General features: G+C 37.7%; 1 non-coding gene and 4 pseudogenes across 1 annotated transcript; 4 read left to right on the top strand and 1 right to left on the bottom strand.

Annotated features, from left to right (window-relative positions):
* The first annotated feature begins 10,432 nt into the window (after positions 1-10,432).
* On the top strand, positions 10,433-13,234 carry LOC126409286 (DNA-directed RNA polymerase subunit beta'-like; annotated as a pseudogene).
* Positions 13,235-13,342: 108 nt separating this feature from the next.
* LOC126409285 (DNA-directed RNA polymerase subunit beta''-like) lies at positions 13,343-15,638 on the top strand (annotated as a pseudogene).
* Positions 15,639-17,973: 2,335 nt separating this feature from the next.
* Positions 17,974-19,631, top strand: LOC126409293 (ATP synthase subunit a, chloroplastic-like; annotated as a pseudogene).
* Positions 19,632-22,442: 2,811 nt separating this feature from the next.
* Positions 22,443-24,462, top strand: LOC126409288 (ATP synthase subunit alpha, chloroplastic-like; annotated as a pseudogene).
* TRNAR-UCU (transfer RNA arginine (anticodon UCU)) lies at positions 24,351-24,422 on the bottom strand. The gene has a single exon. It is a non-coding gene; the product is annotated as a tRNA-Arg (tRNA).
* Positions 24,463-25,375: the final 913 nt, after the last annotated feature.

Consider the following 25,375-nt stretch of genomic DNA (forward strand, 5'->3'; position numbering starts at 1 on the left):
GAACACCTCATATCATTATCTAAGTATATGAAGGTTTGATCGTCTATAGATGATTCCCCGTCCACTACCCTTTTCAAAATTTTGGTTTCGAAGATACAATACGGATCCTTCCTTTCTACTGTACCAAACCGACCTAGGCATGCTAGCTCACCTCAATTATTCTTTCCTATTCCTACGAACCATCCGATACCCGAATTGTCTTATGCCTTATCAATCAGATTCAATTTATGAAATAACTGACAAGGAGCAACCGATCCCTTCTTTCCCTACCACTTGCTTCCCAGATCTATCTCCCCCTCCCTTCCATCAACTGATTTGATTGTTGGATCTGAGTGGTGATATTAAGAAAAGATCAACTATTTATGTTATGGATTCTCGCAATTTCTGTGTATATCTGTGCAATTAATAGATTCTCCTAATTTCTATTCTGTGTATACTGTATACTATATTACTATAATATGATCTATACTACTAATAGTATGATCTATACTACTGATCTATACTACTGTTTATAAATAATCTAGTTATAATCGAATAAAGTAGTTGTAGTTATATTAATAGTAATAGTATTTTTTGTTACTGTTTCATTTTTTATTGTTTTTTCTCCCTCGGATGAATCTCAAATTCCAGAGTATTTCTTTTCACCCAGAGTATATGTTTTCATGGGTTGAAGCAAAAAAAAGAAACTTTGTCTCCTCTTTCCTATTTAAGTTAATTAACCGGTAGAAAAAGGATATAACTTTTTCTTTTTTGTCCGCTATAGGAAACTAGAAATAAACGTTCCTTTTCATGATTCGGATTATTCGCCATTGGCGGAACCAAAATATCGGATGCATCAGTAGGGAATGGTGCTGCGTGAGTTCATGATCAGATATCTGTATATAAATCCTATATAGACATAACCTAGTCTTTTTTTTTTCTAGAATCAGTCAAAGATATTGAAAAATAGATTGCTCTTGTAACTCAGAATGAACGGTTTCGGTGGAGAAGAGAAAATAAATAGCGATTTATTCCTATGGATATTCCTATGGGGCACCCAGGAGGAGGAAGAAGATTCAATCGACCCACAATATCTTGCGTGGTCCAAGGAAATTACGGATCTGCTTGCACAATTTCATTTATATCGAATCTTGCTATCAGTCTTAGTATCAGAATAGCTGATATAGTCATGATTCAATGGTCAGGTCCACTTACTTTTTTTCTCCATTATCATTTTTCCGCTGGATTTGATCCTGATGGAACAAAGAGAAGTATGAATACTTGGTAATGCTACTTGGGTATCTAGAATATCTATGTCCCAAGACAAAAAAATATGAATAACGAGAGTATATCCCTTAGTAACAGAGTATATCCTTAGTAACATAGTAGTCTTCCTAATGCGGGACATCCTATTATCATAATGAATGAACAAGTGTTCAACCCCATAACTCATTATAACTTTGCCAGCAGTTCCCTTTTTTATACCATCTCTACCGGATGCGGAAAAATGACCATTGCAGCTCATGGAAAAGCCCTTTATCGGATTTGAACCGATGACTTACGCCTTACCATGGCGTTACTCTACCGCTGAGTTAAAAGGCCTGTTTAATTCACAAATTTAGCCAATCTACTGGATATACCTGTACAATATATCTTGTACAATTATATCTTGTATATATGTATATAATATATACAAATACATATACAGATGGGGCTCATTCAGGAACAATGAATAGTTAATTCAATAAATACATATATAAATACATATATGAAATGAATAGTAATATAACAGTCTATGTCTATTATATCTTAATGATGCGCGAATCAATGAGTGAAAATTAGAATGAATGGGTTTGACTTTTTCTGTCGGGCAAGACATCCCCTATACTCCATTATTTGATTATGATTAGATTATATAATTCATCTTTGTTATATAAGAATTGTTATTGTATATAAGATATATAAATATATAATGTAATGAAAGGTTCCTGAATGAACAATAAAGAAATTTCTTACATTAATATTATATGTATACGGAATCACAAAAGCACGAAAGGTGTTCGTATCCTAGCATTCATTATATTGACATTGACAATTCCAAAAAACTACTCATACTATGAGTATAGTATGATGGCGATCGGGTGGGCGTGCCCCTATCGTCTAGCGGTTCAGGACATCTCTCTTTCAAGGAGGCAGCGGGATTCGACTTCCCCTGGGGTAGTAGGGTACGACGAAAGAAAAATTGACCATGAATTATCAATAAACCGACAATTGATTCTTCCTGGGTCGATGCCCGAGCGGTTAATGGGGACGGACTGTAAATTCGTTGGCGATATGTCTACGCTGGTTCAAATCCAGCTCGGCCCAAGAATTCACCGATCCTGAGGATGATATAACCAATCCGTACTCCAAAAATACATGATGATATGGAGGAATAAAGAGTCAACTTGATTCTATTTGTTCCTCCATGTTCTGATGTTTCTAACAATCTGGATCTATGAATTATTTTGAATTATTTTCAGCCAATCCGAGAAATCAAATGAAAAAGATGAAAAGAAAAGAGCCCTTTTTCATTGAAAGATGGATTGTCAGTCAATTGGCAATAACCACAGGTTGCTTGCTATTATCCATCCATCTTCTCTTCTATCTATGTAGATATGTATATCAGTATATCCGTTACAGGCGTCGTATTTTTTTATATGATCTATCTATACGGTTATGGTTCGATGAAATAAAATCAAAATATAAATCAAAATAAACAATAAATAATGTAAGCTGTACACCTCATTTCTTGGGATTGTAGTTCAATTGGTCAGAGCACCGCCCTGTCAAGGCGGAAGCTGCGGGTTCGAGCCCGTCAGTCCCGCACCGACCTGGATCCTATGAATCGATTGATTCATCTCTCCGCCTTCTGCGAAGGGAGGAGACAAAGAGCAGTGTCTAATTCCAGGTGGAAGGATCCTGATTTCACATTTATCATCGGGCAAGGTAAGCTCAATTACTAATGAATGGGACAATCTCTTATCTCGCCCAAATTGCACGCTGGATTCTCGATTTATACGTCTGAATTAAGGAAAGGAAGGAGGATACGAATACTAATAAAAGATCAATCAAAGATCCTGTCTTTCTGTTCTGGGGGTGGAGAATAGAAAATAGAACGAATAATCTTTTTTTTTCATTTTCTCTGTCTTTCAAGAAGATTAGGTCATCACAAAAACTTAGCTTAGAACTTAATTCGTTTCCAGTTCACTTCTACTGTTTGGATCTATGACGGATGGAATACTGGTCGAACCTCATTCATATGATATCATTCTATAAAGAATGAGACGGCGGGTTATAGAAAGGAACGAAAGAGTAGAAAAATATGAGAAATTCAAAGGGATTCTTGGGTGGGGGTCAGGAATGCAATTTTTCGATTCAGTATGGGATAAAAGATCTTCCTATGTTATACTATTCAATTCTCGACGATGAATGATTTGATAGATCAGATATTGTTATTCATGATATTAGAATCGATTCAGTATTATCAGGATTTAATTAATCCATTGAATTTCAAAATTATGGAGAAGGATTGATCATCTCTATGGGATTAGATCCCGATTTCTTGCGAAGCAAAATAAAATGAAATTATGAGATTATGGAAGTAAATATACTCGCATTTATTGCTACTGCGCTGTTCATTCTAGTTCCTACTGCTTTTTTACTTATCATCTACGTAAAAACAGTCAGTCAAATGATTAATTTGAATGAAACTTGAGTTAGTCTAATTTATTAGTTTAGTTCTTTTAAAATGATTCAATAAATGAAGAAAGGGATGACAATTCCAAGTCTTAAATGAAATGAGCAGACTGGATTGAATCCTCGGTGTATGTATCCAATAGATGAGATAGTACGGTGGGGAGAACTATATGAACCTTTCTACCGTACTATCTATTGTATGAAGATATGGAATATGGAATTGATAGAGATCAATTTAAAATCAATCTACATACATACATGTGGATGCAATCCATAAATTCATTATCACATATTATATATAATATATATATATAGATTCAAATAGCACTCCCATTCCATCTCTTCGCTCCACCATCCATTCGTTTTATTTTGATGAATCCGAAAGAATCTAACGTTAATAACTGAATTGTACTAATTCATAGGTTTCTCTTTCATTAATCTTTCATTAAGTTAATAACTTTCATAATGATAATCAGTAATCAGGATAGATTTTTGTTTGATTAAATTAAGTAGTAGAACTAATTAATTTAACTATTGCGAAAGAGTGGAGGAGTAGTATGTGCATATACAAAAGAAAGGCAAGTAATTTTTTTAGAATTAAATTCCGAAGAAAAAGAAAGAATTGTGAATTGGATGATCTGTACTAGACGATCCAAGGAGTTCTATGGTAAGTTATTCGTATCTGGAAAAGGGGTAGTAGACCTTTTTTCATGCTTGAACCCTGATGGTGAGGCGATAAAGCATAAATCAAATGCCAGGAGTCTAAGGTAAGTATATGTGGATCACCGGGCGCTCTTCTTTTCTTATGCGTAGCCTCTCGTCGCCTACAGTATAAAGTTGTATCTACTCTACATAATAGCAGAACGACTCCCCCTTTGAACAGTAAAGAGGGAAAGAAATCAAATAGGATTGTTGCTCTCATTGTAATATCCATAATGATGTTAATGTTATGCCATAATGATGTTAATGTTATGGTAAGAAAGAACGGGTTCATCAAAATGAAATGGAATATTTTGGAGGAATCAATTTGATTAGAAAAAATCAATTTTCTATCATTATCAGGGAGTTGCTTTGATTTTCAAAATACGAACGCGGGAATAATTGAGATAGCGGATCCAAAGGTTAAATGAAAATGAAAGGTAATTAATTACTAATTTCTGTGGAATTTTGAGATGGAAGATATGTTATTTAAAATAAACGATCTAATTATGAAATTAAACAATTGATACAAGCTGATTACTCAACTCAATTACACTCATTAGTAGTACCCTTAGAGTCCACTTCTTCCCCATACTACGAGTGAAAGGGAAAACGTAAAAACTACCATTAAAGCAGCCCAAGCGAGACTTACTATATCCATGTGAATCATGCCCCCTATCTCGATGAATATGAAGGAATTGTTACATTATTGATCCTAAAATAATAATAGGGGAATTGGGGGTGCAGAGTCAAAAAAAAGAGATTATGACTTAAAGCTATTGACAAACCGATCCAATGGATCCGCTTGTATTGTAACAAGTCTCTATTCCTATATAGGATTGATTTGGTGAGGAAGAATTAAGCACAAGCGCAACAGATACACGTTACCCATTAGAAGTATCAAGGGGATGTTACTAGGGAATGGAACATGTCGTAATAGTAAGATCTATTCTTTGTTTGTTGCGTTTCATAGGGAAAATATATCTACATATATACCATCAAGATGGATAACTGTCTCTCCCTAAGCTAAACTTACTATCTCTGTTTCTGTGAAACAATCGGTAGACACCCTATTACATTGCTACATTGCGGGGTTACCACAGAAAAATTAAAAATTCTTTTTTTACTTTCTTCTATAGGGGCAGTTAACCATTCACTATTGAATACTGGCTGAGCACTGAAATCCTATCGCGAGTACGGGCCTGTATACAAGTATCTTCAGCCCTCTCCACAACCCCTAGGATTTCCCCCGTGGCGAATCTAAGCGAGATCTAATTCACGACTGAATCAGGAGACCCTACAGTGGGCATTGGTAGGGTATGTAATTCGGAAAGATTGATAGTTATAGTCTTTCCTATAAGTTGGATCCTCGGAGCAAAGATTACAGCCCTTCTTTCATAGAACCTGCGTATTTTGAAGCGGATTCTGAAGATAAATAAATAAAGTATCAACGGTCCTTTTCGTCCACCGGGCAAGAATCAGGCCAGTTATATCAGCGAAGCAGGATTCCGAGCCATTGTTGTGTTGATCAGGCGACACCCGGATTTGAACTGGGGAGAAAGGATTTGCAGTCCCCGCCTTACCACTCGGCCATGCCGCCAAAAAGAAATAATAAATGGGCGTAAATACTCTTTTTGGAGAGGTTACTGAATCATTTGGTTTTTATTGGATTTGCATCTTCCAATTCTGTTTTCCTTATCCTATCCATCTTTTTACCCAACTTACTCTTCCTAGTTGAGATCATTTCTTAGATTTCTTAGATCTATGTATAGTATCTCAACATAAGACCTAAAAACTCCCTTTTTATTGATTGCATTGAAATAAAAAGAAAATAAAGAATAAATTCCAGTCACAGTCATTTAATACTTAATTGGAACCATTAACTATTTCACGAATGTGAATGTGATTACGAAAGGTTCTTTTGATCTCCAAATGCTTTACTTAATGTAATAGAAGAAAATCAATCCAATTCATTCCAATTAATTATAATAACAACTATGTGTTTATGTAAACCCCAAACAGTAAGATAGCTACACACCCTTATAGTCAATCATGATCCATTTGGAATAGAAATCATGATATAGCACGAACGAAATATATATCCAAGTGTAACTGCAATAAAGTATGGGCTAGCGAGATTAGCTAGCTTCGCATTACTTCATCGATACAACTCCTCTTACGTACGTACTGCAATTGATTCTACTAACAACTCAAATGAAATGGTCGAAATAGATCCCTCCTTGTGTGAATTATCTTTGAACAACGGAATCAACGAGCTAAGTGCTAAAATAAAAGCCACCCGGATTTTCTAATGTTCTGATTATTCTGTCTCTCTATCATTTATATAACATAGATATAGTAGATATAGAACAGATCAAATCCCGAATCAATCCATTTTTCTGGTACCTACCAGATCTGATCATAATATCATAACATAATTGATAGATAAAAGGTAGAAGATATACAAAGAAATTGGATCAAATAGACCATTTGATATTCTCTAATAATAATAAGACTCCATAGGTATGGTATCCATAGTATGGTACCATGTATGTATCAGTGGCAGAATCCAACTTGTTTCCATGAATGTTTATCGAGTCATTTAGATTTGCATCTGTTGCTCGAATTTTAGTACAAATTCTCCTTCTCCTCCGCCATACATTCCATTTACATATAACATATATGTATGTGTTTGGGGTTGAATAAAATTTCATGTGATTCAGTAAACGGAATATACATTCCATCATTGCTAGATCGATCTGTATCCGTACGGTTCGGTAAAGAGTGAGCCAATAATGGGATTTTTTCGAAAAACGGGAAACTAAAGATGCTCCGGGATGGTGGAGATGAGGGAATGTTTACAATACCTGGATTAGTCAGATCCAATTTGAGGATTTTGTAGGTTCATTGATCAGGGCTTGATGGAAGAACTTCATCAATTTCCAAAATTGAAGATACAGATCAAGAATTGAATTTCAATTATTTGGGGAATCTTATCAATTGGTGGAACCTTGATAAAGAAAGAGATGCTGTGTATGAATCAATTACATATTCCTCTAGTTATATGTACCGGCGGGGTTAATTGGAGAACCGGTAGAAATATGCAAGAACAAACCGTATTGCTTGGAAACATTCCTCTAATGAATTCCTGGGAACCTCTATAGTAAATGGAATTACAGAATTGTCATCAATCAAATATTGCAAAGTCCCGGTATTTATTACAGTACAGGATTGGATCATAACGGAATTTCTGTCTATACTGGCACCATAATATCAGATTGGGGAGGAAGATCAGAATTAGAGATTGATAGAAAGAAAGGATATGGGCCCGTGTAAGCAGGAAACAAAAAATTTCTATTCTAGTTCTATCATCAGCTATGGGTTCAAGTCTAAGAGAAATTCTAGACAATGTTGCTACCTGAAATTTTCTTGTCTTTCCCAAACGAGAAGGAGAAAAAAAGATTGGTTCAAAGGAGAATGCCATTTTAGAGTTTTATCAAAATTTGCTTGTGTAGGCGGTGATCCGGTGTTTTCTGAGTCCTTATGTAAAGAATTACAAAGAATTTTTTCAACAAAGATGTGAATTAGGAAGGATTGGCCGACGAAATATAACCAGAGACTGAATCTTGATATACCCAGAACAATACGTTTTTGTTACCACGAGATGTATTGGCTGCTGCCGATCATTGATCGGAATGAAATTTGGAATGGGTACACTCGACGATATGAATCACTTGAAAAATAAACGTATTCGTTCTGTAGCGGATCTGTTACAGGATCAATTCGGATTGGCTTGGTTCGCTTGGAAATGTGGTTCGGGGAACTATATGTGGAGCAATTCGGCATAAATTAATACCGACTCCTCGTAATTGGTAACTTCAACTCCATTAACAACAACTTATGAATCATTTTTCGGCCTACACCCTTTATCTCAAGTCTTGGATCGAACTAATCCATTGACACAAATAGTTCATGGGCGAAAATCGAGTTATTTGGGTCCTGGGGGATTGACAGGACGAACTGCTAGTTTTCGTATACGAGATATCCATCCTAGTCACTATGGGCGTATTTGCCCAATTGATACGTCCGAGGGAATCAATGTTGGACTTATTGGGTCCTTAGCTATTCATGCAAGGGTTGGTGATTGGGGGTCTATAGAGACCCCATTTTATGAAATATCTGAGAGATCAAAAGAAGAACAGATGGTTTATTTATCCCCGAGTAGAGATGAATACTATATGGTGGCGGCGGGAAATTCTTTGGCGTTGACTCGGGGTATTCAGGAAGAAGAAGTTGGTCCAGCTCGATACCGTCAAGAATTCTTGACTATTGCATGGGAACAGATTCATCTTCGAAATATTTATCCCTTCCAATATTTTCTATTGGAGCTTCTCTCATTCCTTTTATCGAGCATAATGATGCGAATCGGGCTTTAATGAGTTCTAATATGCAGCGTCAAGCAGTTCCGCTTTCTCAGTCCGAAAAGTGTATTGTTGGAACCGGCTTGGAACGCCAAGCGGCTCTCGATTCAGGGGGTTCGGCTATAGCCGAACGCGAGGGAAAGATCATTTATACCGATGCTGAAAAGATCGTTTTATCAGGTAATGGGGACACTATAAGCATTCCGTTGGTTATGTATCAGCGTTCCAACAAGAATACTTGGATGCATCAAAAACCTCAGGTTCATCGGGGTAAATGCCTGAAAAAGGGGCAAATTTTGGCGGATGGTGCGGCTACGGTTGGTGGCGAACTCGCTTGGGAAAAATGTATCAGTAGCTTATATGCCATGGGAGGGTTACAATTCTGAAGATGCCGTACTCATTAGTGAACGTCTAGTCTATGACGATATTTATACTTCTTTTCATATCCGGAAATATGAAATTCAGACTCATGTGACAAGCCAAGGACCTGAAAGAATCACTAATGAAATACCTCATTTAGAGCCTTATTACTCCGCAATTTAGACAGAAATGGAATTGTGATGCTGGGATCTTGGGTAGAAACTGGTGATGTTTAGTAGGTAAATTAACGCCTCAGACAGCGAAAGAATCATCCTATGCTCCAGAAGATAGATTATTACGAGCCATACTTGGCATTCAGGTATCCACTGCAAAAGAAACTTGTCTAAAGTTGCCTATAGGCGGAAGAGGTCGAGTTATTGATGTCAGGTGGGGCCAGAAAAAGGGGGGTTCCATTTATAATCCAGAAATGATTCGTGTATATATCTCACAGAAACGTAAAATCAAAGTGGGCGATAAGTAGCTGAAGACATGGGAATAAAGGTATCATTTCAAAAATTTTGCCTAGACAGGATATGCCTTATTTGCAAGATGGAACACCTGTTGATATGGTATTCAATCCATTAGGAGTACCTTCGCGAATGAATGTGGGACAGATGTTTGAATGCTCGCTCGGGTTAGCGGGAGACCTGCTGGGCAGACATTATAGAATAACACCCTTTGATGAGAGATACGAGCAAGAGGCTTCGAGAAAACTAGTGTTTTCTGAATTATATGAAGCCAGTAAGCAAACAGCAAATCCATGGGTATTTGAACCCGAGTATCCTGGAAAGAGCAGAATATTTGATGGAAGAACAGGAGATCCTTTTGAACAACCTGTTATAATAGGAAAGTCCTATATGTTAAAATTAATTCATCAAGTTGATGATAAAATCCACGGACGTTCCAGTGGTCATTATGCACTGTTACACAACAACCCCTTAGGGGAAGGGCTAAGCAAGGTGGACAACGAGTAGGAGAAATGGAAGTTTGGGCTCTAGAGGGATTTGGTGTTGCTCATATTTTACAAGAGATGCTCACTTATAAATCCGATCATATTAGAGCTCGTCAGGAAGTACTTGGTACCACGATCGTTGGGGGAACAATACCTAATCCTGAGGGTGCGCCAGAATCCTTTCGATTGCTCGTTCGCGAACTACGATCTTTATCTCTGGAACTGAATCATTTCCTTGTATCTGAGAAAACTTCCAGATGAATAGGAAGGAAGTTTGATCGGAATGAATCATAATTTTTCTTCTATGATCGATCAGTATAAACATCAACAACTTCGAATTGGATAGTTTCTCCTAAACAAATACGTGCTTGGGCCAACAAAATCCTACCGAATGGAGAGATAGTTGGAGAGGTGACAAAACCCTATACTTTTCATTACAAAACCAATAAACCGGAAAAAGATGGGTTGTTTTGTGAAAGAATTTTTGGACCTATAAAAAGTGGAATTTGTGCTTGGAAATTATCGAGTGATCGGGGGTGAAAAAGAAGAACCGAAATTTTGCGAACAATGCGGAGTCGAATCTGTTGATTCTCGGATCCGAAGATATCAAATGGGATACATCAAACTAGCATGCCCGGTGACTCATGTGTGGTATTTGAAACGTCTTCCTAGTTATATCGCGAATCTTTCAGATAAACCTCTTAAGGAATTAGAAGGCCTGGTATACTGCGATGTGTGATTGATCGAAATTACGATTTTACAGATTCAGAATGAAAAACTGTCATCCTATTTAATCCGATTGGGATGCCTCTAGCTCTGACATGTCTATTGGTAAGAATAACATGAAGCTCAGAATTTTGGGTGTGGGTGTATTCAATACCTCCAAATGAAAGAGGAATTAATCCATGGTCGACTCCCTAAGAGAGTAATAGGGAATTGCTAGTTGTACCTCGTTAAACTTTTTTCATGTTCTTTCGTGGATCTAGCCATTAGATTCCTTTTAGAATTCTAAATTTATAAAAAAAATTCTGTTAAGCAATTAGAAATGAAATATGATGGCACGGTTACAGGAGTCTATCCATCGCATATATGCTTCAAGGAAGAACATGGCATAATCGTCGAGGTAAAGTAGGGACCTAAAGGATCGAACGGAACGATATATAGACAAGTAAATCCTTTGTGAGTTTCAATGTATTCCTTAAGGGGATTCATCATTCGAAGGGAAGTAGACTACTCAATAATTTCACATTTATGTTGTAATTGAATGACTAATTGAGGAAGTAAAGGAAGAATGAAATCAAATCAATGAGGGTTGGTCCTCACTGGGAACTTGAGTAAGGAGTAGATCCTTGTGGGGTTTTCTAGAGCAAAATTTGGAAGTTCCCTTATTTGGTATAACTACTTAAGCCGGATGAGAGGAAACCTTCACGTCCGATTTTTAGGGGGGGGGAAGATCCTATAGGAACCTATCCCAATTTTTCTTTTGCTAGGCCCATAGCTAAAAAACCTACTTTCTTACGATTACGAGGTTCATTCGAATATGAAATCCAATCCCGGAAATACAGTATCCCACTTTTTTTTACTACCCAAGGCTTCGATACATTTAGAAATCGAGAAATATCTACCGGAGCTACTGCTATCAGAGAACAATTAGCCGATCTGGATTTGCGAATTATTATAGATCGTTCATTGGTGGAATGGAAGGAATTGGGAGAAGAAGGATCAACCGGGAATGACTGGGAAGATAGAAAAATTGGGAGGAGAAAAGATTTTTGGTTAGACGCATGGAATTGGCTAAGCATTTTCTTCGAACAAAGTAGAACCAGAATGGATGGTTTGTCCCTATTACCAGTTCTCCTCCCGAGTTGAGGCCAATCATTCAGATTGATGGGGGTAAATCAATGAGTTCAGATATTAATGAACTTTATAGAAGAGTTATCTATCGGAACAATACTCTTACCGATCTATTAACAACAAGTAGATCTACGCCGGGGGAATTAGTAATGTGTCAGGAAAAATTGGTACAAGAAGCTGTAGATACACTTCTTGATAATGGATCCGCGGACAACCAATGAGGGACGGTCACAATAAAGTTTACAAGTCGTTTCAGATGTAATTGAAGGCAAAGAGGGAAGATTTCGCGAGACTCTACTTGGTAAACGGGTCGATTATTCGGGTCGTTCCGTCATTGTGGTAGGCCCTTCGCTTTCACTGCATCAATGTGGATTACCTCGAGAAATAGCAATAGAGCTTTTCAGACATTGTAATTCGTGGTCTAATCAGACAACATCTTGCTTCCAACATAGGACTTGCTAAAGTAAAATTCGGGAAAAAGAACCCATTGTATGGGAAATACTTCAAGAAGTTATGCAGGGGCATCCTGTATTGCTAAATAGAGCACCCACTTTGCATAGATTAGGCATACAGGCGTTCCAACCTATTTAGTGGAGGGACGAGCTATTTGTTTACATCCATTGGTTTGTAAGGGATTCAATGCGGACTTCGATGGAGATCAAATGGCTGTTCATGTACCTTTATCTTTGGAAGCTCAAGCAGAAGCTCGTTTACTTATGTTTCTCATACGAATCTCTTGTCTCCAGCCATTGGGGATCCCATTTCCGTACCCACTCAAGATATGCTTATGGGGCTCTATGTATTAACGATGGGGAATCGTAGAGGTATTGTGCAAATAGGTATAATCCATGTAACCCCAGAAACTACCAAAATGAAAGAATTGATCATAGTAATTATGAGTATAGGAAAGGGAAAGAACCCTATTTTGTAGTTCCTACGATGCACTTGGGGCTTATCGGCAGAAAGGGATCGATTTATATAGTACTTTATGGCTACGGTGGCGACTAGATCAACGTGTCATTGCCTCAATAAATAGAGAAGTTCCCATCGAAGTTCAATATGAATCTTTGGGCACTTATCATGAGATTATGATCACTATCGAGTAGTAAGAAGTGTAAAAAAAGGAATGCTTTGTATATACATTCGAACTACTGTTGGCCATATTTCCTTTTATCGAGAAATAGAAGAAGCCGTACAGGGGTTTTGTCGGTCCTATTCATATGGTACCTGATATGTGATATCTCTCGGAATCTAGTTCGGTCTGGTTCAACTAGTATCATAATTCCTGAATTTGTAAGTGAATCAAGATCGAGGAAAGGAAGTCTTAGTATCACTGACTCAAACCCATTGTCGAATCCTACTCATCAGAATATGGAGGTACTTATGGCAGAACGGGCCGATCTGGTCTTTCACAATAAAGTGATAGATGGAACTGCCATGAAACGGCTTATTAGCAGATTAATAGATCATTTCGGAATAGCCTATACATCACACATTCTGGATCAAGTAAAAACTCTGGGTTTTCAGCAAGCCACCGCTACATCCATTTCATTAGGAATTGATGATCTTTTAACAACACCTTCTAAGAGATGGTTAGTCCAAGATGCTGAACAACAAAGTTTGATTTTGGAAAAGCACCATCATTATGGAATGTACATGCGGTAGAAAAATTACGTCAATCAATCGAGATATGTATGCCACAAGTGAATATTTGAGACAAGAAATGAATCTTAATTTAAGATGACTGATCCTTCAAATCCAGTTCATATAATGTCCTATTCTGGAGCTAGAGGAAATGCATCTCAGGTCCACCAATTAGTAGGTATGAGAGGATTAATGTCAGATCCCCAAGGACAAATGATTGATTTACCCATTCAAAGCAATTTACGCGAAGGACTTTCTTTAACGGAATATACAATTTCCTGCTACGGAGCCCGCAAAGGAGTTGTGGATACTGCTGTACGAACGTCAGACGCTGGATACCTCACGCGTAGACTTGTTGAAGTAGTTCAACATATGTTGTACGTAGAACGGATTGTGGAAGTACCCGAGGTATTTCCGTGAGTCTTCGAAAGGGGATGACGGAAAGAATTTTGATCCAAACGCTAATAGGTCGCGTATTAGCAAACGATGTATATCTAGGTCTACGATGCATTGCTACCAGAAATCAAGATATTGGGATTGGGCTTGTCAATCGATTCATGACCTCTCGGGCGCAGCCAATATATATTCGAACTCCTTCACTTGCCGAAGTGCATCTTGGATCTGTCGATTATGCTATGGTCGGAGTCCCACTCATGGTGACCTGGTTGAATGGGAGAAGCAGTAGGTATTATTGCGGGTCAATCCATTGGAGAACCAGGGACTCAACTAACATTAAGAACTTTTCATACCGGTGGAGTATTCACAGGTGGTACTGCGGAACATGTACGAGCTCCTTCTAATGGAAAAATCAAATTCAATGAGGATTTGGTTCATCCCACACGCACACGTCATGGACATCCTGCCTTTCTCTGCTATGTAGACCTATATGTGACTATTGAGAGTCAGGATATTATACATAGTGTGAATATTCCACCAAAAAGTTTTCTTTTGGTTCAAAATGATCAATATGTGGAATCAGAACAAGTGATTGCTGAGATTCGTGCTGGAACATCCACTTTCCATTTTAAAGAGAGGGTTCGAAAACATATTTATTCTGACTCAGAGGGAGAAATGCATTGGAGTACCGGTGTGTACCATGCACCTGAATATACACACGGTAATGTTCATTTCTACCCAAAACAAGTCATTTATGGATCTTATCGGGGGTCCGTGCAAATCCAGTCTAGTGCCTTTTTCACTCCACAAGGATCAAGATCAAATGAATGTTCAATCTCTTTCTGTCCAAGAGAGATCCATTTCTGACTTCTCGGTGAATAATAATCGAGTGAGACACAAATTGTTTGGCTCGGATCCCCTGGCGAGAAAAGGGCGAAGGATTTCTGATTATGCAGCAGGATCTGAGCGAGTCATATCCAAAGGTGATGGGATTTCATATATCCCGCCATTCTCCAAGAGAATTCTTATTTATTGGCGAAGAGGCGAAGAAATAGATTCATCATACCATTCCAATATGATCCGGAACGGGAGAAGGAATTAACGCCTCATTCTAGTACTAGTATCACGGTTGAAATACCCGCAAATGGTATTTTACGTAGAAATAGTATCTTGCTTATTTCGACGATCCACGATACAGAAGAAGCAGTTCGGGAATTACCAAATATGGCATCATAGAGGTCGATTCAATCGTCAAAAAAGAGGGTCTGATTGAGTATCGAAGACCAAAAGAATCTAGACCGAAATACCAAATGAAAGTAGATCGATTTTTGTCATTCCCGAAGAAGTCCATATCTTGCCCGGGTCTTCATCCATAATGGTACGGAACAATAGTATCATTGGAGTAGATACACGAATTACGTTTAATACAAGAAGCCAAATAGGTGGATTGGTCCGAATAGAAAAAAAAAAAAAAGATTGAACTGAAAATCTTTTCTGGAGGTATCCATTTTCCTGGAGAAACAGATAAGATATCCCGACACATTGGGATCTTGATACCACCAGGAGCAAGAAAAAAAATGGATAAGGGATCAAAGGGGAAAAATTGGGAAGGGAAAAATTGGGTCTATGTCCAACGGATCACACCTATCAAGAAAAAATATTTTGTTTCAGTACGACCCGTAGTGACATATGAAATAGCTGATGGGATAAATCTAGTAACGCTTTTCCCTGGGGATATGTTACAGGAAAAGGATAATTTGCGACTCCAAGTTGTCAATATATCCTTTATGGGATGGCAAACCAATTCGAGGAATTTCCCATACAAGTATTCAATTGGTTCGTACTTGTTTAGTATTGAATTTGGACCAAGACAGAAAAGGTTCTATAGAAAAGGTTCAGGCTTCTTCTGCTGAAGTAAGGGCAAATGATCTGATTCGATATTCATAAGAATTGAATTGGTGAAGTCTCCTATTTTGTATACCGGAAAGAGGAATGATAGACCAGGTTCAGTGATTCCTGATACTGGGTCATATTGCGCCAATACCAATCTTTTTTCTTCCAAGGTTAAAATTCAATCACTTAGTCAACATCAAGGAACGTTCGTACATTTCTTAATAGAAATAAAGAAGGCCAATCTCTTATAGTTTTTTCATCATCTAATTGTTCTCGCATCAATGTTTCGAAATATCACAATGTGACCAAAGAATCAATTAAAGAAAAAGAGGATACCCGATTCCAATTCTTAATTTGTTGGGTCCCTTAGGTACTGTACCTAAAATTCATAATTTTTCCCCATCTTATCATTCAATAACTCATAATGAGATCTTGTTAAATAAATATTTAATACTGGATAATAATAATCCAAAACAGACTTTCCAACTACTTAGTATTATTTAGTGGACGAAAACGGGAGAATCTCTAATGCAAATCCATGCAGTGACATCATTTTAATCTATTCGGTTCGTGCTTTCTCCCTCACGATTATTGTGAGGAACATCCACAACCAGAATAATGAGCCTCGGACAGTTTATTTGTGAAAATGTATGTCTATCCAAACACGGAACACGCATAAAATCTGGTCAAGTTATAATGGTTTATCTTGACTCTTTCATAATAAGATCAGCTAAACCCTATTTGGCGACCCGAGGAGCAACCGTTCATGGTGATTATGGAGAAATCTTTTACGAAGGAGATACATTAGTTACATTTATATATGAAAAATCGAGATCTGGTGATATAACTCACGGCCTTCCAAAGGTTGAACAAGTGTTAGAAGTTCGTTCGATTGATTCAATATCGATGAACCTAGAAAAAAGGGTTGAAGGTTGGAACGAACATATAACAGGAATTCTTGGAATTCCTTGGGGATTCCTGATTGGTGCTGAACTCACCATAGCGCAAAGTCGTATTTCTTTGGTTAATAAGATCCAAAAGGTTTATCGATCCCAGGGGGTACAGATTCATAATAAGCATATAGAGATTATTGTACGACAATAACATCAAAAGTGTTGGTTTCAGAAGATGGAATGTCTAATGTTTTTTCACCCGGGAACTAATCGGATTGTTGCGAGCAGAACGAGCAGGTCGTGCTTTGGAAGAGGCTATTTGTTACCGAGCCGTCTTATTGGGAATAACGAGAGCATCTCTGAATACTCAAAGTTTCATATCAGAAGCTAGTTTTCAGGAAACCGCTCGAGTTTTAGCAAAAGCCGCTCTCCGGGGTCGTATTGATTGGTTGAAAGGTCTGAAAGAGAATGTTGTTCTGGGGGGGATGATACCCGTTGGTACCGGATTCAAACGATTCGTTCACCGTTCAAGGGAATACAACAACATTCCTTTGGAAATACAAAAGAAGAATTTTTTCGGGGGGGAAATGAGAGATATTCTGTTCCACCACAGAGAATTATTTTGTTCTTGCATCCCAAAGCCAAAGAGTTTCCATAATACATCAGAACAACCATTCTATGCTATGGGATCTAATCCAATCGTTCATAAGAGCGGATTCATTATTAGCTAAGCTAATATAATGGTCATTTGTTAATAAAGAGAATATCGAAACCAAGGGTAAAGGAATTCATAATGAAGCTTGGACCGTGTATCAACGGTTAACCCGCGGTAGAAGGTTCCATTGGAACAATTATTTATTTCAGGGTACCTCGTCTCTTTTTTTAGAGGAAGTGTGGGGATAAATGACAAGAAGATATTGGAACATCCATTTGGAAGAGATGATGGAAGCGGGGGTTCATTTTGGTCATGGTACTAGGAAATGGAATCCTAGAATGGCACCTTACATCTCTGCAAAGCGTAAAGGTATTCATATTACAAATCTTACGAGAACTGCTCGTTTTTATCAGAAGCCTGTGATTTAGTTTTTGACGCAGCAAGTAGAGGAAAACACTTCCTAATAGTTGGTACGAAAGATAAGCAGCTGATTCGGTAGCATCAGCTGCAATAAGGGCTCGGTGTCATTATGTCAATAAAAAATGGCTCGGTGGTATGTCAACGAATTGGTCCACTACGGAAACGAGGCTTCAGAAGTTCAGGGACTTGAGAGTGAGAGCCGAGATGGGGCAACTCAGTCGTCTCCCGAAACGGGATGCAGCAATATTGAAGAGACAATTATCTCACTTTCAAACATATCTGGGCGGTATCAAATATATGACGGGGTTACCCGATATTGTAATCATCATTGATCAGCAAGAAGAATATACGGCCCTTCGAGAATGCGTCACTTTGGGTATTCCAACTATTTGTTTAATCGATACAAATTGTGATCCAGATCTCGCAGATATTCCGATTCCAGCCAACGATGACGCTATAGCTTCCATCCGATTGATTCTTAACAAATTAGTATCCGCAATTTGTCAGGGACGTTCTAGCTATATAAGAAGTCGTTGATTAATAATAAGATAAGTCAATTACTTCGCTTCGGGAAACCCAGAGATTCATTGAATCGGTTATTCTTACTATTCCTGAATGTGAAAAAGGAGATTTTCATTGCCGGGGATATATTACGTGATTAATTCATTAATTAATATCTGAAATATATGGTTAAGTTAAATTAGTATAAATGGTTGAATCAAAATAATTCCTTCTTAAGTTCCATTTCTGTCAGAGGGTAATATGAATGTTCTACCATGTTCCATCAACGCACTAAAGGGTTATACGAGATATCCGGCGTGGAAGTAGGCCAACATTTCTATTGGCAAATAGGGGGTTTCCAAGTGCATGCCCAAGTACTTATAACTTCCTGGGTCGTAATTGCTATCTTATTAGGTTCAGCCGCTATAGCCGTTCGGAATCCACAAACTATCCCGACCGACGGTCAGAATTTTTTCGAATATGTTCTTGAATTCATCGAGACGTGAGCAAAACTCAAATTGGAGAAGAAGAATATGGTCCTTGGGTTCCTTTTATTGGAACTCTGTTCCTATTTATTTTTGTTTCTAACTGGTCAGGTGCTCTTTTACCTTGGAGAATCATACAGTTACCTCATGGGGAGTTAGCTGCACCCACGAATGATATAATACTACTGTTGCTTTAGCTTTACCCACGTCAGTGGCATATTTCTATGCAGGCCTTACTAAAAAGGGATTGGGTTATTTCGGTAAATATATTCAACCAACTCCAATACTTTACCAATTAATGTCTTAGAAGATTTCACAAAACCTTTATCACTTAGTTTTCGACTTTTCGGGAATATATTGGCCGATGAATTAGTAGTTGTTGTTCTTGTTTCTTTAGTACCTTTAGTGATTCCTATACCTGTGATGTTCCTCGGATTATTCACAAGCGGTATTCAAGCTCTCATTTTTGCAACCTTAGCCGCGGCTTATATAGGTGAATCCATGGAAGGTCATCATTGAGTACAAATAAGAAATAAGAAAATAATGCTTTGTTTGAATTTCAAAGTTCAAACAGTCGCTTTTTCTTTTTTCATTTCAATCAATTCAAAATTAAGCCCATGAATCTTATTCCAATAAATAATTCATGGGTAGCTCAAGATACCCGCTTGAGGAAATGATTGATATATCAATCTATATTTATGATATGTATGATATAGAGTAGGAACAGATATATATGTACGATATTAATATTTATTATATACGTATTACACTACGGAATTGTAAAAAAAAGGGGGAGATTCCCAATTTTTCCTAAGATCCCCCTTTTTTCCTATTCATGTCATACATCGCCTTTATTTGCCCAGTCAATTACGAAGATTCATAATTTGGATAATAAATAATTGTTATCCGTTTGGGACGCGCGACGAAACAACAAGAACTATGTTCTGCGGAACCGTTGCTATTTCATTCCATTCTATTCAACAATTGACCAAAATTGGAATTAAGAGGAGTTGGATCAATCAATCAAATCTTGATATGGGATGATTCGCTTTGATGAATCTCTTCGTTTGTATCCATGTGAGATAATGACAAAGACAAGAAAGAGTTCACGAATCAGATGAAAAATTCAGTAGGTTAGGTGGGCCGAGCTACATTACATATTATATGTGAACTCCGGTGTATGCTTAGAAGGATGATTCCAGGGTCCGATCCGATTCAATAGAAATAAGATGGCGATGGTTTACATTATGGAAGAAAACATGTATATGTGATAGTAGATATTCATATATATGGACTACCCATCTATATTATTTCATTCCCCATCAACTTTCTATTATATAGATATAGATTCCACTTTAATAGATATAGATTCCACTTTATTTATATGGATTACGATATATAAGCTCTTCCCTTTTTCGTCTGTGACTTTATTGTATATGTGGATTGAATATGAAGTTAAGCCTATGAATGCATATAGAGAAGATGAAGGAGGGAGGAATTGAAAGAGTGGGTTCGGAACAAAGAAATAGAAGAACTAATATGGATTTTCAAAGACTTGGATAGTGAATAAAACGAGATATTGAAGTAGTTCTGATGATTCAGTAATATCAAATATCATCACATCACTTCTTAACTCAAATGGGTTCGGAGTTCTTAGTTTAGTTGTATGGATCTTAGTGATGGAATATGAAATAATAAGTAATGTAACTAATTAATATATAATATAAATATATAACATTAATAATAACATTAATTATATATAAGAATTCATTGGTTATTTGATTATATCATTAACCATTTCTTCATTTTTGTTGTGAGGAGCTTACCATGAATCCCCTAATTTCTGCTGCTTCCGTTATTGCTGCTGGATTGGCCGTAGGACTTGCTTCTATTGGACCCGGAGTCGGTCAAGGTACTGCTGCGGGCCAAGCCGTAGAAGGTATTGCTAGACAACCAGAAGCAGAGGGTAAAATACGAGGTACTTTATTGCTTAGTCTGGCTTTTATGGAAGCTTTAACAATTTACGGGCTGGTCGTGGCATTAGCACTTTATTTGCTAATCCCTTTGTGTAATCCTAGAAACGTGAAAATGTGAAAAATACGTACTTCTTTTCTTGCTTTGGCCCTGCCACTTCGCTTCTTCAAATTATATCAACTCAACACTTCACTCCTACAATCACTTCTTCCTTGATCCAATACTCCGGGGAAGTACTGATTTGAGGAATTAGTGGATCCGCTTCCGCTCGCTTTCTTCTTTCCCGCCCTTAGTCCAATGAATGAGCATTTTCCCTTTTTTATTTATTTTAGGAGGGTATGTCGCAATTGACACGAGACTTGGGACTTCATAAGTGTCTTATCGGGGATCTAAATAAGGAGTGAAGTGATACAAAAAGGAAATCTTTTTTTATTTTGTTAGTCCTATTCCTATCCATAAGATAAGAGGAGAGCATATGAAAAATCTAACCGATTCTTTCGTTTTTTTGGGTCACTGGCCATCCGCCGGGAGTTTCGGGTTTAATACCGATATTTTAGCAACAAATCTAATAAATCTAAGTGTAGTGCTTGGGTGTATTGATCTTTTTTGGAAAGGGAGTGTGTGCGAGTTGTGTATTTCAAGAATAGGCTGGAACCAACCAGCTGCACTTTATATTTTGCTATTGTAATCTAATAATAGAGAAAGGTGCACGATCTCAACGAATTACTTCTGAATAAATCAATAAGTCCTATGTAAGAACCATAGCATTTCGTGACTCGTTGGTAAATTGGATTCTCTATTAACCAATAATGTGAGACCATTTAGTTAACATGGTTAAAGCTGAACTGTTTGAAGTCTAAGCACAACACGGTACTCTTTCTACCACTGCGTTAGTACAAGATAAGATGGTTTCAAAATGCATAAATCATTTTGTTGGGAATTTATTTGATATAGAACACTCATATCAATAAAATGATTTGAACCATTGACTGGAAAAACGGGTACCTCGCCCCTTCCTTTTTATCTAATGCTGAATCGACGACCTATGTGTATAAAATGAGAAAGAATTCTTTTGGATGTGAAGAAATAAAGAAACGACTTTGCTGACAATTACAAGTTTTTTTGGTCTGGTCAGAAGAGCCCTCCAGAGATCCTGGGTTTTCTTGTATCAGTTTTTATATCCTGGAATACGAACAGAGAAGAGAGGGTAGGCTCATTAAGAAAGAGATATGGGAATGCCCCATAAGTATAAGTAATTTAATTGAGCGTGAGAGCCAAATGAATCGAAAGATTCATGTTCGGTTCGGGAAGAGATCGTGGAAGTTGTGGAATTGATGGGGAGATAATCTACTTTCATTAAGTGATTTATTAGATAATCGAAAGCAGAGGATTTTGAGTACTATTCGCAATTCAGAAGAACTATGCGGAGGAGCCGTTGAGCAGCTTGAAAAGCACGGGCTCGCTTACAGAAAGTGGAAAGGGAAGCGGAAGAGTTTCGAGTGAATGGATACTCTGAGATAGAACAAGAAAAGATAAATTTGATTAATGCCGCTTATCAGAATTTGGAACAATTAGAAAATTACAAAACGAAAGCATTCATTTCGAACAACAAAGAGCGATTAATCAGGTCCAACAACGAGTTTTCCAACAAGCCTTACAAGGGGCTCTAGGAACTCTGAATAATTGTTTGAACGGCGAGTTACATTTACGCACCATCGGTGCTAATATTGGCATACTTGGGGCCATGAAAGAAATAACCGATTAGTCCTTCTACTATAGGATAGGTATTATTTTTCTCCTTTTTTGCTTCCTAGAAAGAATTAAGAGATACTAATGGTAACCATTCGAGCCGAAGAAATTAGTAATATTATCCGCGAACGGATTGAGCAATATAATAGAGAAGTAAAGATTGTGAACACTGGTACCGTACTTCAAGTGGGCGACGGCATTGCTCGTATTCATGGTCTTGATGAAGTAATGGCAGGTGAATTAGTAGAGTTTGAAGAGGGTACGATAGGTATTGCTCTGAATTTGGAATCCAATAATGTTGGCGTTGTATTAATGGGTGACGGTTTGATGATACAAGAGGGTAGTTCCGTGAAAGCAACAGGACGAATTGCTCAGATACCGGTGAGTGAGGCTTATTTGGGTCGTGTTATAAATGCCCTAGCTAAACCTATTGATGGGAGGGGTGAAATTTTAGCTTCTGAATATCGGTTAATTGAGTCTCCCGCTCCAGGTATTATTTCGAGACGTTCCGTATATGAGCCTCTTCAAACGGGGCTTATTGCTATTGATTCGATGATCCCTATAGGACGCGGTCAGCGAGAATTAATTATTGGGGACAGACAGACCGGTAAAACAGCAGTAGCTACAGATACTATTCTCAATCAAAAAGGTCAAAATGTAATATGCGTTATGTAGCTATTGGTCAAAAAGCATCTTCCGTGGCTCAGGTAGTGACTACTTTCCAGGAACGGGGAGCAATGGAATACACCATTGTGGTAGCGGAAACAGCGGATTCGCCTGCTACATTACAATACCTCGCTCCTTATACAGGAGCCGCTCTGGCTGAATATTTTATGTACCGTCAACGACATACCTTAATAATTTATGATGATCTCTCCAAACAAGCACAATCTTATCGCCAAATGTCCCTTCTATTAAGAAGACCACCTGGTCGCGAAGCTTATCCAGGAGACGTTTTTTATTTGCATTCCCGCCTTTGGAAAGAGCCGCTAAACTAAGTTCTCGTTTAGGCGAAGGAAGTATGACTGCTTTACCAATAGTTGAGACTCAATCTGGGGACGTTTCGGCTTATATTCCCACTAATGTCATTTCCATTACAGATGGGCAAATCTTCTTATCCGCGGATTTATTCAATGCTGGAATCCGTCCAGCTATTAATGTGGGTATTTCCGTCTCCAGAGTAGGATCCGCAGCTCAAATTAAAGCCATGAAACAAGTAGCCGGCAAATTAAAATTAGAATTGGCTCAATTTGCAGAGTTAGAAGCCTTTGCGCAATTCGCTTCCGATCTAGATAAAGCTACTCAGAATCAATTGGCAAGAGGTCAACGATTACGGGAGTTGCTCAAACAATCCCAATCATCCCCTCTCGCGGTGGATGAACAGATAGTTACTATTTATACCGGAACGAATGGATATCTTGATCAATTAGAAATTGGACAGGTAAAGAAATTTATTGTTCAGTTACGTACCCATTTAAGAACAAATAAGCCTCAGTACAAGAAATCATATCTTCTACCAAGGTATTCACCGAGCAAGCGGAAGCCTTTTGAAAGAGGCTATTCAGGAGCAGATGGAACTATTTCTACTTCAGGAACAAACATAAAGAAATTGGTTATTTCATTTGGTAGAGTCTCTTAGTACGACATAAATTGTTGAGAAAAGAAATGGCTCTGATTCGAATCATTCCAAATATGTTTCTTGGAATAGCAATCCAAACAAAATAGATGTAAATAAATTGCGTCCAATAGGATTTGAACCTATACCAAAGGTTTAGAAGACCTCTGTCCTATCCATTAGACAATGGACGCTTCTCGTCCCGATTCTCTTCTTTCTGATTCCTCCTTTCCATTCCCTGTTGGATAAAACAGAAACAATCAGATTGTATGCGTCTTAGGGAATAAAGACGCATATTAAAATCAATGATGGATGTATTATGATTCATATCGAGCGGGGTAGCGGGAATCGAACCCGCATCGTTAGCTTGGAAGGCTAGGGGTTATAGTCGACGTCGATTCATCACTATTAACGTCTCTAATTCAAAACCGAACATGAAACTTTGGTTCATTCGGCTCCTTTATGGAATAAAGGATAGATTCCCCGATTTAGGGCGTAAAGTAACCTAAACGAAAAAATTGACGATGTATGATATTAGTATGGAAATGGAAAGGTATGGAAATCAAAGAAGGAAGTCATAGCAAATCGGAATAAGAAAAATTCGATCCATAACACCTAGTCAGCTTTTCTGTCTGAATGTATCCAAAGCTATTCGCTTTCTAGATGATCCCTCTAGAGGAGGGGTATTAAAAAACCCTTCTAGTTACTTCGTTCCCTATTTCTACTGACATGAATCCTTAGGAAAAGAATCTTATTTCTACCGAGCTGAAACAATATATGCCGATGGCCCCGGTAAACCGAAGTCACCGTTTAATAGCTATTTGGCTTCAATCTCCCCTTTACAAAAATCGAAGATCTAGTTACGATTAGAAATACACTTTGTATCTCATCCATGGATCTTTTACTCATACTTATCTAATTCTAATTGGAAAACTCAAAAAATTATGCTTCGCAATTCCATAATCCCAGTTTTTGGATGCAAATCGCGAAAATTATATTCTTCCCCAATTGTGGCATTGATAGGAAAGGGTTAAACCCTTATAAGAAATAAAGTTTTTGATCGGAATATGAATGTATCAAACCGAAAGAACCCTTAACTATTTCAGTTGGTAATAGAACGAATCACACTTTTACCACTAAACTATAC

This window comes from Nymphaea colorata, unplaced genomic scaffold, assembly GCF_008831285.2.
Source record: "Nymphaea colorata isolate Beijing-Zhang1983 unplaced genomic scaffold, ASM883128v2 scaffold0027, whole genome shotgun sequence".
NCBI lineage: Eukaryota > Viridiplantae > Streptophyta > Magnoliopsida > Nymphaeales > Nymphaeaceae > Nymphaea > Nymphaea colorata.